Source organism: Lissotriton vulgaris, unplaced genomic scaffold (genome assembly GCF_964263255.1).
Source record: "Lissotriton vulgaris unplaced genomic scaffold, aLisVul1.2 SCAFFOLD_692, whole genome shotgun sequence".
NCBI lineage: Eukaryota > Metazoa > Chordata > Amphibia > Caudata > Salamandridae > Lissotriton > Lissotriton vulgaris.
Window position 1 is genome coordinate 425,587 of NW_028252646.1, and position 13,189 is coordinate 438,775.

A 13,189-nucleotide genomic window follows, 5' to 3' on the forward strand; every position below is an offset into this window, starting at 1 on the left:
GTATTTTGCATTGTGCTTTATCAAATGTTATTGTGCGCCGCTTTTCAGCTGCATGATTAGCGTCTTACCGCTTCGCCGTGTGTTTTGCTGTTTCAAGCGTTCTTTCGCTTCGGCGCATTGTGGTTCTTGAATTGTTGCTCCGGAGAGCGCGTGTCGCCTCTCTTGCAATACGGGCGCGTCGTGCCCGTGTTTTCATTCTTAGTGGAGCGGGACCGGGGCTCGGAAGCTCGCGCGCTGGTGTTGCGCGTTGCTCCTCTTCCGGAGTAGCAGGCGAGGCTTCGCGCATGCGCGTTGCCTTTGTTTACGCTCCTTCTCTCACACGGAGCCCAGACACGCTTGGAGGCAGCGTTTGTTGTTGTGCCTCAGCCCACTGCCTGCCGGAGAGCCCCTCACTACGCCCTTTACCTGAAGACAGGGTTTAGGGCTGGATAATTTATAGAGGCGTTGCCTAGGGTGACTGTTTATGCAAGCCTGTCCCTCCACTCTCAAATTAATTGTTGTTTGGTCGAGTTTCTAGCTCTGCCTATTTGGCTTGCTTGGGGCTGTCACTCCCCCTGACAGGGTCACTTGGTATACACCTTGACCTTTACTTGTTGTTTTGGTGGGCTTATTTATATCTATATATATTTATATATATATTTCCTCAGTGGTGTGCACTGCCTTTTTTCCTGACACCATGGCTGAATATGAGGAAACTGAAGAATATTATTACGATGAGGAGCCTGAAGAGACATTAGAATACGACTTGGGCGATGCCCTTGACCAGGGGGTCCAGCATTCGGTCAATACAGCGCTAGTCCGCGCTATTGGACCTCTGAAGCGCCATTTGACCGATTACTCTCAGCAACAGGGCTGGATTCCGTCCTCTTCTACCAAGTACTCCTCTAAGTCGCCAAAGAATCCCCATAAGTCTGACTTTATAAAATTAGCTAAGTCCTTGTCTGCCCCTACTGTCTCTAGAAAGTCCCACCCCCTCCGCCGGACACGGAGGACACCTCCTCCTCTTCTTCTACTGGTATCTCTGGTCCCCCCAGCTAAAAAATCTCGCAAGGAACATTTTGTTGACGCCTCCTCCCATCCACCTGTCCTGACCTTTGAGCCAACGGATATAATCCATCCCAATTCCAAAACTTGGTTCCCTGCTCCGGAGGTTGCTGATTACATCCAGGCACACATCCGTGAACCCTTCGATCAAGAGGTGCGGTCTCGGTTACGCTCCGAGTGCCCTCGCCCGGAGTTGGCGGATAACTTGGCTGACAATCCGGAGGTCGATCCGACTATTTTGACATACCTCAAAAAATTCACTAAGGATCCCAAAAAGGGGATTGATCGTTCTTGGCGCCTGTGTCAGGATAAGTTGCTTGATCTTCTTGGTCCCCTGACAAAGATCCTGGATTTAGGTTATCAGGCTCAGGGATCAGCATCTGGCATCGATCAAGATGAGCTCATTGGTTGGGCCCAACGGGCTATCTGTCTCCTGGGGAACGCGAACTGTGCCCTTTCCACCGAACGTAGACGTTCCATCCTGTTGAAAATGGATCCCCGCTTGTCTGAACTTGCCACATCTGAGTCGGGTCCTCTGGCTCAAGGTCTCCTGTTTGGTCAACCGTTTTTAAAGGAGTTGACAAAGTTCGTGGCGACCTTTAGTGGCCTTGACAAGGCGCAGTCTTCCTTGCGCAGGGCGTTCCGCCCGGTTTTTGCCAGGGCCGGACGATCTGGGGGACGTTCGTTCGGCCGAGGTTCTGGTCAGCAGCGTGGCCAGTAGTCCCACCAGGGTGGAGGCGGTCAACGTCAACAACAACAGTCTTCCTACTCAGGCTCCAAGACGACCTTCTACCCCTCCCGTAAAGGTCGTGGTCAAGGCAACAAAGGAGGCTACGGTGGAAACCAGGGAGGTCGCCAAGATTTCTCCTCTACAGGTGAGCCTGATTCCTTACGACAGTGTTTTTCTGGGGGGCAGGTTGCAATTTTTTCTAGAGAATTGGCGCACGATCTCCAACGATGCATGGATCTTGCAGACAGTTCAAGGGTTCCACATCGAATTTTATCACCCTCCCCTTCAGGGTCCCGTCCCTTCTCCCCTTGTTTTTTCCCAACGAGATCGAGAGGTGATCTCCAAGGAAATCGATTCTCTTCTACTCAAAGGGGCCATTGTGCGGACGTCCCTACATCCACAGAGGTTCGTCAGCAATGTGTTCCTGGTGGAGAAGAAAGGGGGAGGTTCTCGCCTTGTGCTCAATCTCAAGGAGTTCAACAACGGGGTGGTCTATCGCCACTTCAAGATGGAGGGCATCCATCTTCTCAGGGATCTTCTTCGCAATGGGCGACTGGATGGTTCGCCTGGATTTGAAGGACGCTTACTTGTCCGTTCCAATCTTTCCGCCTCATCGCCGCTTTCTTCAGTTCCACTGGTCGGGGGAGTGGTTCGAGTACACGGTTCTCCCGTTCGGCCTATCGTCCGCTCCATGGTGCTTCACGAAGCTCCTGAGACCAGTTATGGAATCGCTGCGAGCGCGCGGGGTGCGGCTGATTGTCTATCTGGACGACATTCTTCTGATGGCTCAGTGCCCGCTGCAACTACGTTCCCATTTATCGTGGACTATCGATCTGCTCCAATCTCTCGGATTTCTAGTGAATCCTCAAAAGTCTCAATTACATCCCACTCAGTCGATAGAGTTTCTGGGTTTCCTTGTGGACTCGATATCTTGCCAGCTTTTCTTGCCTGCCCAGAAGGTCAGGTCTATCAAGAGGGAATTGAAGTTACTGTTGTCCGCACCGAACGTATCTTTGCGGTCGATCGCTCGGATTGTCGGACTATTGGCCTCCTCCATTCAGGCGATCTTCCCAGGTCCCTTACATTATCGGGCCCTGCAACGTCTCTTGCAGAAGGGTCTTCGGTATTCAGACCTTGTTCCTTTGTCACAGGACGCGAGGTCAGAGATGCTGTGGTGGCTCCATCACATGGAAGCTTGGAACGGGAAAGCCCGGTTCGGCTCGACTCCGGATTTGGTGTTGGAATCGGATGCGAGTCTGTGGGGCTGGGGAGCCCGTTGCGGAGACGTGGCGACGGGCGGCCGTTGGTCTCAGGACAAAGTAGCCCTTCACATCAACTGCCTGGAGCTTCTGGCGGGATCGTTTGAGATCCGCAGCCTTGCACCTCAAGCCACCAGCTGTTGCATTTTGCTCCGCATGGACAACATCTCAGCGGTGAGGTATGTGAACAAACTGGGGGGAACACGGTCCAGACTGTTAGCAGAGATTGCGAAGGATTTCTGGCATTTCTGCCTTCAGAGGAAGATCACTCTTATTGCAGAGTATCTCCCAGGTCGCCAGAATCAAGTGGCCGACTGGAACTCTCGCCATCTGCTGGACTTCAGCGACTGGCGGCTTCACCCCGTGTCTTTCGGAATCTGTCTCGCCTTTGGGGTCGACCTTGGATAGATCTCTTCGCCTCTCGCCTCAATGCTCAACTGCCCAGGTTTTACAGCTGGCGTCCGGATCAGGAGGCTCTTGCCACGGATGCCTTTCTCCAGACTTGGCCTCCTCAGCTTTGCTATGCTTTTCCCCCGTTCACAATGATCCCGCGAGTCTTGGCCAGAACGAAACAGTTTCAATCGGAGATCATTCTGATAGCTCCTCTTTGGAGGGCTCAAGCGTGGTTTCCGGACCTTCTGGAAATGAGTTGCTCGACTCCGTTCCTGCTTCCAACGAAGTGGAACCTGCTGTTGGATCCTCTGCTCCATCCACATCCTCTAATTCTGTCGGGCCAGCTCCGTCTGGTGGCGTGGCGTCTTTCGGAGAACGCTGGAAAGTCCCTGGCTTATCTGGAGACGCTGAGAGATTTATCAATGAAGCTTAGGCCCCCAACACGCGCAAGCGTTATGCGTCCGCTTGGCGACGATGGTGTAGTTGGTGTTCTGAACGAGACCTGGATCCCGCTTCAGCAGATGTCTCTTTAGTTGTTAATTTTCTTGCTTCCATCGCTTCTTCTGGTTCTGCTTACAGGACTGTCAATTCTTTTCGCTGCGCTCTCTCTGCGGGCCATGATTTTGTCGACGGGAAACCTATTGGAGAACATCATCTCATCTCTAAATTGCTTCGTGGTGTTCGGATGGCTAAGCCGCCATGTCCGAAGTATGTAGCTCTTTGGGATGTCTCCGTTGTCTTACGTTTTCTGGAAGCTTGGCCTCCCAACGTTTCTCTGTCTCGTAAACAATTATCCGCAAAATTGACCATGCTCTTATGCTTGGTATCTTGTAAGCGTATCTCGGATGTACGCGCGTTGGATCTCGCGGGCCGTTCTTTTTCCCCGGAAGGCGTTACCTTTACGGTTTCTAGACGTACAAAGACTAATCTGTCTACTGTCACTTATCCAGCTTTTCCTCAGAACCCACAGTTATGTGTGGTCCGGTGCATAAAGGATTATGAGGTGAGTACTGCTCCTTTTCGTCAGGATTTGTCTGGACAGTTGTTGATTGCTTTGCAAAAGCCTTTTAAGCCTGTGGCGCCAGCTACTCTTGCTCGTTGGGTGCGCTGGCTTATGTCTGAGGCAGGAATTGATGTCTCCATTTTTGGAGCTCATTCCGCGAGGGGTGCCATGGCCTCTAAGGCTTTCCATGTTGGTGTGAGTTTGCAGGACATTGTGAAGACGGCTGATTGGTCTTCTGATACTGTGTTTAAGACGTATTATTTCAAACCCATTGTGGATATTGCCCCTGTTGTGGTGGACAAGCTTTAAACAAGCATAATCTGAGTCTCCTGTCCTGCCATAGAATTAAAAATTTGCAAACATTCGTGACAAGAATTTTCAATTCTATTAAGGACACGGAGGCGAGGATTATCCCACCCATTTGTATTTTACTGCATTGTTTATGTTGCATCTTTGCTGTGCTATGATCTGAAATGTTTCTTGCATTGATTTTTTCCCCACCCTATGTGATGCGACCTTCCAGGGTTTTGGAGTTGTGTATTACGGCTCTGTTTTTTCTTTCAGGTTCGGACCAGAAATGATTCTCGTCATGGTCTCTCCAGCAGTGTTTCCACCATTTGGATCTTGGTTCTGCTGTGTTTCCTGATACGGCCTCTTAGCTCTTGGATGGTTTCGTGTTTCCTGTTGGCCCTTTTTGCAGTTGCCTTCGGCTCCTTCCAGATGGTCGGCGGTATTTTTCCAATGACTTTGACTGTTTACAATTTACTGGACAAAGAAAGAGGAAGTGTTGTCCTCTATGGTTGCTGATATAGTATGTAGTCTCTATGGTTGCCTAAGGGCTCATGGGATTTGTAGTCTGCTTTTTTCTTTACTATGTTCCTATTGGCTGCTGTTGGTAGTAAAGAAATAGAGAAAGCATAATCCTCGCCTCCGTGTCCTTAATAGAATTGAAAATTCTTGTCACGAATGTTTGCAAATTTTTAATTGAGCCACATCCAGGTGTTTATGGTGGGTCAGTGAAGTGCAAGTTTCTCTCAGTGGGGCAGTATGATGTTCAGTGGGGGAGAGGATGTGGCACTATGGTCAGAGGGAGCTGCTGAATTTTTTTCGCATGCTAACAGTCTCTGCAAAGATTTTTCCTTATTAGTACCAGTGGAACATACAAATGCAGCAGTGAGAAAGGTGACCAGTCAACTTTTGCAAAGGGCCCTCGACTTCACAGCAGCACAAGTCACATTTTTTAGTAACTTTTGATCCGTTTGAGCTATAAACAATTTATTAGTTAAAATCTTCATATTATGCAGCAGATTATGTATTATGTGGCAAATATGCATGCTGGGAGTTGTAGTTTGACACTGTCCAATAAAGATTGGGCTTTGCAAGATACTGATATCCACATTAGTTTGCTACAGTGATGCCAAATAACTAAGATCAAAAGTCCTGCGAAGTCACTTTCTGTGAAGTCACTTCTTGCGACGCAATATGTAATTAGAGGGGACCTCACATCTTCCCTTTCGCCCGGGGCCTCAGAAGGCTTAGGACCGGCTCTGCATGCCTGGCCACCAAAAATGCAACCTTACTAAACGTTTCATCTCAGAAATTCCAGCATGTGTTTAATGCGCTAATTTTCAAATCAAATCTCGCACACCATTTGGTGGAATACATTTTCCGGATTTGAATAGAAAATCACCCTCATATAATAATTCATCAGCAATATGGAAGAAAGGTAACAAATCTGACCTAATACAATTTTTGCTGGGCCAGCCCTCCATCACATATTTCTTGAGAAGTACAAACACTTCATCTGCATCTTGTGACTCTTTCCACTTACTTTCAGTACACTCTTGATATTGGGATGGAATTACATCCGTAACACCCAACACAAAATCCATATCATTAACTACATTCACCTTGTCTGAACAAACACTACAAGGAAGACGTGAAAGAAAATCCGCAGTAACATTTTTCTTTCCAGGAATATACTCCACTGTAAAATTATATTCTTGCAAATTAGATGCCAGGCCGTAGAATTCCATCTTCCACCCACTGATAATATGTGTATTAGAGGTTTATGGTCTGTCCTAAGTACAAAATTGCTGCCCCAAACATAAATTCTAAAATGTTCCACCGCCCACACACATGCGAGCAACTCTCTCTCTATGATAGCATATCTTCGTTCAGTTTCATTAAGTGTTCTAGATGAAAAGGCGAAATTCCACTCAGAATTACCATCTCGTTGAGACAGAAAACAACCAAGACCATACAAGCTAGCGCCAGTAGTTATAATGCACTTATGGTCCATCCTAAATGGTTTCAAGGTGGGAGCACTAACAATATCATTTTTAATATCCTCAAAAGCCTTGTCCTGTTCATCTTTCCACTGAAAAGCAACCTTCTGCCTCAACAACTTTCTTAACGGTTCCATTTTGGTTGCAACATTTTCTACAAACTTACTGTAGTATTCGCACATACCTGAAAAAGAAAGTAGTTGTTCTCTATTCACTGGAGCTGGTGCTTTAAGAATAGCCTCTACATTAGATTTCTTAGGAACTAAACCTTCACCTGATTACATATGTCCTAAATATTCAACAGATTTACAAAACAGCTTACATGTATGTGTCTTTAAAGTGAGCCCACTATCCTCCAGTCTTTTGCACACCTGATCCAAATGTGACATATGTTCGAGTTCATTTTTAGAAAAAACTAAAATGTCATCTTGAAAACACTTGACAAAGGAATCCAAGTCTCTAAATATTTGGAACATTACTCTCGAAAAACAGAAGCCGCTGAGGCTAACCCAAATGGCATTCTTTTATATTGAAATAACGCCATAGGTGTGATAAATGCAGTGTATTTCTTGGATTCCTCAGTTAACTCTATTTGATGGTACGCTGATCTGAGATCAAGGATGGTAAAGATATGCGCACCATCAAATAAAGAAACAAGCTCATTAATGTTGGGAAGAGAATGACAGTCGATTATGATATTTGAATTTAATGCTCTCAAATCAATGCATACACCCAATTTTATTTTTTTTTGAAAATTTTTTAAAACCTTTATTGTAGTAAAGCACACAGCTATTCAGCCTAACATCCCGGAGGCAAGGCAGCAAAATCTCAGAATGGTCATAGTGCCAAGCGATTCATGTCAGAACAATGCAGGTTGTTTTTTATTTTATTTACAAAACAGAAACGTGAACAGAAGCGCCGATAGGCGCGGAAAAGGCAATGGAAGGAGAAATGACTATGAGTCAGTAGGAGGCGTCAGAGGCTAGAGAAGATTCAGAAAGAACTTAAGTAGGATGTAGAAAAAAGGGGGGGGGGAGAAGGAAGAACAGGAGAATCAGAACGTGAGTAGCATAGCCGTTGTCAACGTCTACGGTGATAGGCGTTCATCGCGGGGCATCTGTTCAGGTGGCAAACACAAATCACCTCTGTAAGCATTCCAAGCACCCCACACCTTATTCCATGTCTGAGGGCGCCCCCTGGCAGTGTACACAGTCTTTTCACGCAACATACACCAATCCATGTTGGCCTTCCATTGTACCACCAGGGGGGCCACGTTGGATCCCCATTTCTGCGCTATGTCCCGTTTAGCGACCATGTTGCCCAGTGTAGCCCACCGGGTCTGTGCCGTGTTATAATCATTCGGCTCCCAGACATTGAGGAGGCACCTACGCGCCTCCGCAACCAACCCCACTCCAGTCACCTCCCTCATCACTCGATGTACCCTCTCCCAGTAAGGGGCAATAACGGGACACTCCCACAATATATGCAGAAAAGTAGCAGGGGCTCCGCAGCCACGACGACAAAGGCCATCCGGCGAGAAGCCCATACGCACAAGCCGGGGGCCGGTAACGTACACCCGGTGAAGGATTTTGAACTGGACTAGCCGCAGACGCGAGGAGATGGCGACCTCCTTAGGGGAGGACACAGCACTCTGCCAGTCCTCGTCGTCCAGTTCCAGCCCATCGGCCACCCACTGCTCCCGCAAGCGCTGGAGGAGGTCGACCTGAACATTAATCAGCTTCTTGTAGGACAGAGAGATGGCGCTATCCGGCATATGCCCGTCCAGTACTCTGTCCTCCAAGGGAGAGCTCTCGGGGATGTCACCCTCCTCCAGTCTGGCGGCGGCTATTGCGTGCTTAAGTTGGGCATACCGGAAGAACTCCGTTCCACTCAGTTGGTATTCAGCCTGCAGCTGCGGGAAAGTCTTAACTTCCCCCCTGGCCAGCATGTCTTCAACCCTTGAAATCCCTATGAGGTCCCACTTGTCGAAGCCCTTGGTATGCCAGAGCTTGCCTAAAATGTCGGAATCGAATAGAGGGGTGAATTTCGTCAGTCTGCCCTGCCAACCCTGTATCTTATTAACCGTTCGCCACGTGTGGACCGCCGCCTTGGTCGGACCCGTGAGGCTCCGATCAAAGGATCTAGAATAGAGAGCGCGGTAGTAATTCCCACCTTGCAAGAGCCATCGATCCATAGCATAGCCCGGGCTGTCAACAGGACCGTAAAAACCATGATTGATAGCGGTGAGTTGAGAGGCCCAGTAGTACCTCCGCACGTCAGGTAACGCAATGCCCCCGTCGTACCACGGCATGGTGAGCTTCTGGACAGCGACACGAGGCCGACCATCCCAAAGCAGGGCACGCTGCAGGCTCTCAACCTCCCTGAAGTAGCGGGCCGGAACAAGGTCCTGAGTATTCTGCAAGGCGTACAGGAACCTGGGCAGGGACATCATTTTAAATAATGCCGCTCGGCCCAGGAGAGAGAGAGGGAGCTTACGCCAACTCTCCACATCCCTCCGCAACCGGTGGAGCGGGGGGAGTAAGTTGTGGTCATACCTCGCCTTAGGGCTGTTCGAAATGTAAATCCCCAAGTACTTGAAGCCTTGCCCGGCCAATTGTATGTTGCAACCTCTGGGGAGGCGCGGCGTGTCACCCTTGAGGATGTAAAGGGAGGATTTGGCCCAGTTAATAATCAGGCCTGAGTAGCGCCCAAACAACCTGAGCACATCACACGCCACGATAAGCGACTTGCAAGGGGAGGTGAGGTAGAGCAGGATGTCGTCTGCGTAAAGGGAAACCCTGTCCTCAAAGCCCGGGGACCAGGAGATCCCGTGCAAGTCAGGGTGCGAGCGTAGCAGAGCCGCGAGAGGCTCCAGAGCCAGCGCAAACAGGAGCGGAGACAAGGGGCAGCCCTGTCTGGTGCCGCGTTGGAGCGCAAAGGGAGCAGACATGCGGCCGTTAACCGTGACAGCAGCCAGTGGGCTAGCATAAAGAAGTTGCACCCAGCCCAGGAAACCCGGTCCGAACCCGAGTCTTGTCAGCACCGCCCATAGATAGTTCCATTCCAAGGAATCGAAGGCCATCGTGGCATCGAGGGAGGCCAGTACCGCTGGTTCCGTAAGGGTGTGAGCTCTGGCCATAACCCCGTGCAGGCGTCTCAGGTTGAGGGCAGTATTGCGGCGAGGAATAAAACCAGACTGGTCCGGGTGCACCAAGTCGCTTATAACCCCGACCAACCGGTTGGCCAGCAGTTTGGCCAGGATCTTGGGCTCAACGTTGAGGAGAGAAATGGGGCGATAGGACCTGCAAACATCCCGCGGCTTGCCTTCTTTATGGATAACTACTATGGTGGCCAGTCGCTGGTCCAAGGGAAGGACACCCTCTTCACGGGCACGGAGGAACATACCTCTCAAATAAGGGGAGATCACATCCGGCCGAATCTTGTATAGTTCAACCGGTATGCCATTGGGTCCGGTTGCCTTGCCCGCACGCAGAGCGCGGATCGCCAGAGCAATCTCATCCGCAGTGATGTCTCGGTCCATGTCTGCCCTGTCTTCCTCCGAGAGGCAAGGAAGGTCTATCGCCAAAAGAAATTCAGACGAGTCGGCCTCGGAACGGTCCGAGCCGGAAGTATAGACACCCCGAAAATAGTCCGCAAAAGACTCAGCAATGGCACTCGGATCAGTGACCACCACTCCGTCCTCGCCCAGGACCTCCGGGACCACCCGGCTTGCCATCTCTCGCCTGTCTAACCAGGCCAGCAGTTTACCAGCCTTATCCCCGACATCATAGATGCGGCCCTGCTGCTCCTTCGCCAAGACCAGGGCTGCGTTCGTGGCGAGATCGTGATACTCCGATTGTTTCAGAGAGAGTTCGTGCAGGAGAGAAGGGTCGGGCCCAGGCCCCAAACGGGACTCGAGATCCAAGACCTCCTCCTCCACATGCAGAAGATCAGCATCACGAGCTCGTTTAGCCGCTGCGATGAGAGCTAAGGCTTCACCTCGCAACACCGTCTTGAATGCTTCCCACAGGGTGACCGCAGAGCCCACGGATCCCGTATTTTCAGTGAAGTATAGGCCGATGGCCTTGGCCAGGAGTGCTCGCGTGTTATGATTGCGGAAGTACCAGGGATTCACCGCAGCCGGGCGGCTGGACAGAAGGACACCGAAATCAAAGGAGATCCACAACGGCGAGTGGTCGGATACGCCCCTCGCCAAAAAACGTGCCTCAGAGATGGCAGGCGACTGCGCCGCCAGGGTGAAGACATAATCTAAGCGGGACAGGCTCCCATGAGCCCCAGAGAGGAACGAAAACTGGCGGAGCGTAGGATGTAATAACCGCCAACAATCCACCAGACCCATAGAGTCAAGGAAGGACGGCAGCCACGTTTGGGAACCCAGGAGGTCTCTCGGTGGCTGGCGATCAAGAGTGCCAGAGCAGACTGAGTTGAAATCGCCCCCCAGGATCAGTAAGCCCGAAGGCAAGGACAAGATGGCGCTACCAAGATCCTGGAAGGTGCTAGATTGGAGGCCAGGGGGAACATAAACCGAAAGCAGGGCCAAGGAACGCCCCTCCCATCTACCCGCCACAGCTGCGTAGCGTCCTCTATCATCAAGTAGTGTGACGTCTATTTCAAGAGGAAGGGACGCACGCACAAGGATGCCCGCCCCCCGGGAGCCCGAGGAGAACCCAGAGTGGGCAACCATTTTGTAACCCTTACGATTCAGGGCCCTACAGGAGTTTCCCACTAAGTGCGTTTCTTGCAACAGTACTACGTCAGGCATGTGTCTCTTTATCAGCTGGATCACCACCCCTCTCTTTACTCGGTCACCTAATCCATTGACATTCCAGCTAAGCACTTTCAATTTCCTACCCCCCATCCCCGAACAACCCGCCCCACCCGACTCCATCGAACTCAAACGTCAATTGCACATTAAAACACACAGTCCATTGCCTCGAGGAAGAAAAAGAGATAGAACAAACAAACAGTAAAACTTGCATAGTTGCACCCCCCACCCTGCACCCCTGCATGTGACTAAAAAGCCCCCCCAACCAGCAGTGTGCCTGTCGCCCCATAACTACTCTACAAAAAGACACCCAGAGGAGTGAGGAATCTCCGCGAACACCTCCCGCCACCCTCCATGTACCAACAGGAAAGATAGTACGGCATCTCAAAGCTACATTCAATAGACCACTGAGGCAAGCAAGATAATCAAGGAATCACCCACTATAGAACCAAGTCTCATAGGTCCGAGCCGCCAGCCGCGCCACCCTCATGGTCTTCCTGCGCTTCTCGGCGCGGCGGTAGAGTGTCCAGCCAGTCACTAACGTTCTCAGCGAAGTCGAAGAAAAGGGCACGACCTTCGTGCTCGATCCGGAGCTTAGCAGGGAACATCATGGAGTACTTGAAACCCAGGTCCCGTAGTCTTCGCTTCACCCCTGCATAGCTTTGGCGCTGTCGCTGAACTGTCCTGGTGAAATCTGGATAGAAATGGACATCGGCGTTTTGGAATTTAAGCGGCCCATGTCGTCTGGAGGCCTGCAGGACAGCATCCCTGTCACGGAAATTGAGCAGCCGGGCCACGATGGGTCTAGGTGCCACGCCCGACTTCGGCGGGCCACCCGGTACTCGGTGGGCACGCTCCACCGAGAAAAAGTTGCTGAGGCCAGGCGGGGCCAGATGAGTCCTGATCAGGTCTTCAACGAGGAGGTCCGTCGCCGCCTCCTCCGAACCCTCCGGTACACCAACAATGCGGACGTTCTGCCGCCTGGCCCGGCTTTCAAAATCATCCAGCCGCCGCGCGAATTGCTCCGCTGTCCTTTGTAGGTTCCGGACTTCAGTTTGCAAGTCCGAGACATCTCCCGTGAGACTGGTCGTCTTGATGTCCAAATTCTTGACCCTATCATTAGTTTTGCCTAAGTCGGCTCTAATGAGGGACAGATCAACGGCCATGCCGTCCACCTTGTGCGTGAGGACTTCATGCTGTTGCTGCATGTCCGCCCGGAAGTTTGTGATGGCTCCCATAATGTCGCTCAAAGTGGGTTCAGAGTCGTCCGGCGAGCCCGAGTGCGGGTTGCTCTTGGCAGAGGGTCCAGTAACAGGCGGCGTCTTCGGTTGGGTATAGCGCTCAATCCTGTTCTGCTGCTGTTGCGATTTACCGCGAACTCCTCTGTTAGACGGATTGTCGAGGTCCCTTTTGCCCGCCATGTTAGATCCAAAGGAACAAAGGGCTATGCCAGGCAAGTCAAGCCCAGAGAGTCGGAGATTCGTCCGGGAGGACACTAGAACCGTCCCAGGTTCACTCCGCTGTCCGAATAGCGCCGCTGTCCAGTACACTTCGCCGCTGGTGAGGGCAGGCAGGCACTCCGCAGATCGGCAGTGCGTAGCAGCGGAGTCCGCAGAGACAATGGCACTGAGCTGGCACGGAGTCCCACTCGACGTAGCTCAGCGTAGGAGACACCGATTCGAGATC

At 51.1% G+C, this 13,189-nt stretch overlaps 1 pseudogene; it reads left to right on the top strand.

The window, feature by feature from the left end:
- The first annotated feature begins 1,534 nt into the window (after positions 1–1,534).
- Positions 1,535–4,738, top strand: LOC147662088 (uncharacterized; annotated as a pseudogene).
- The last annotated feature ends 8,451 nt before the right edge of the window (positions 4,739–13,189 follow it).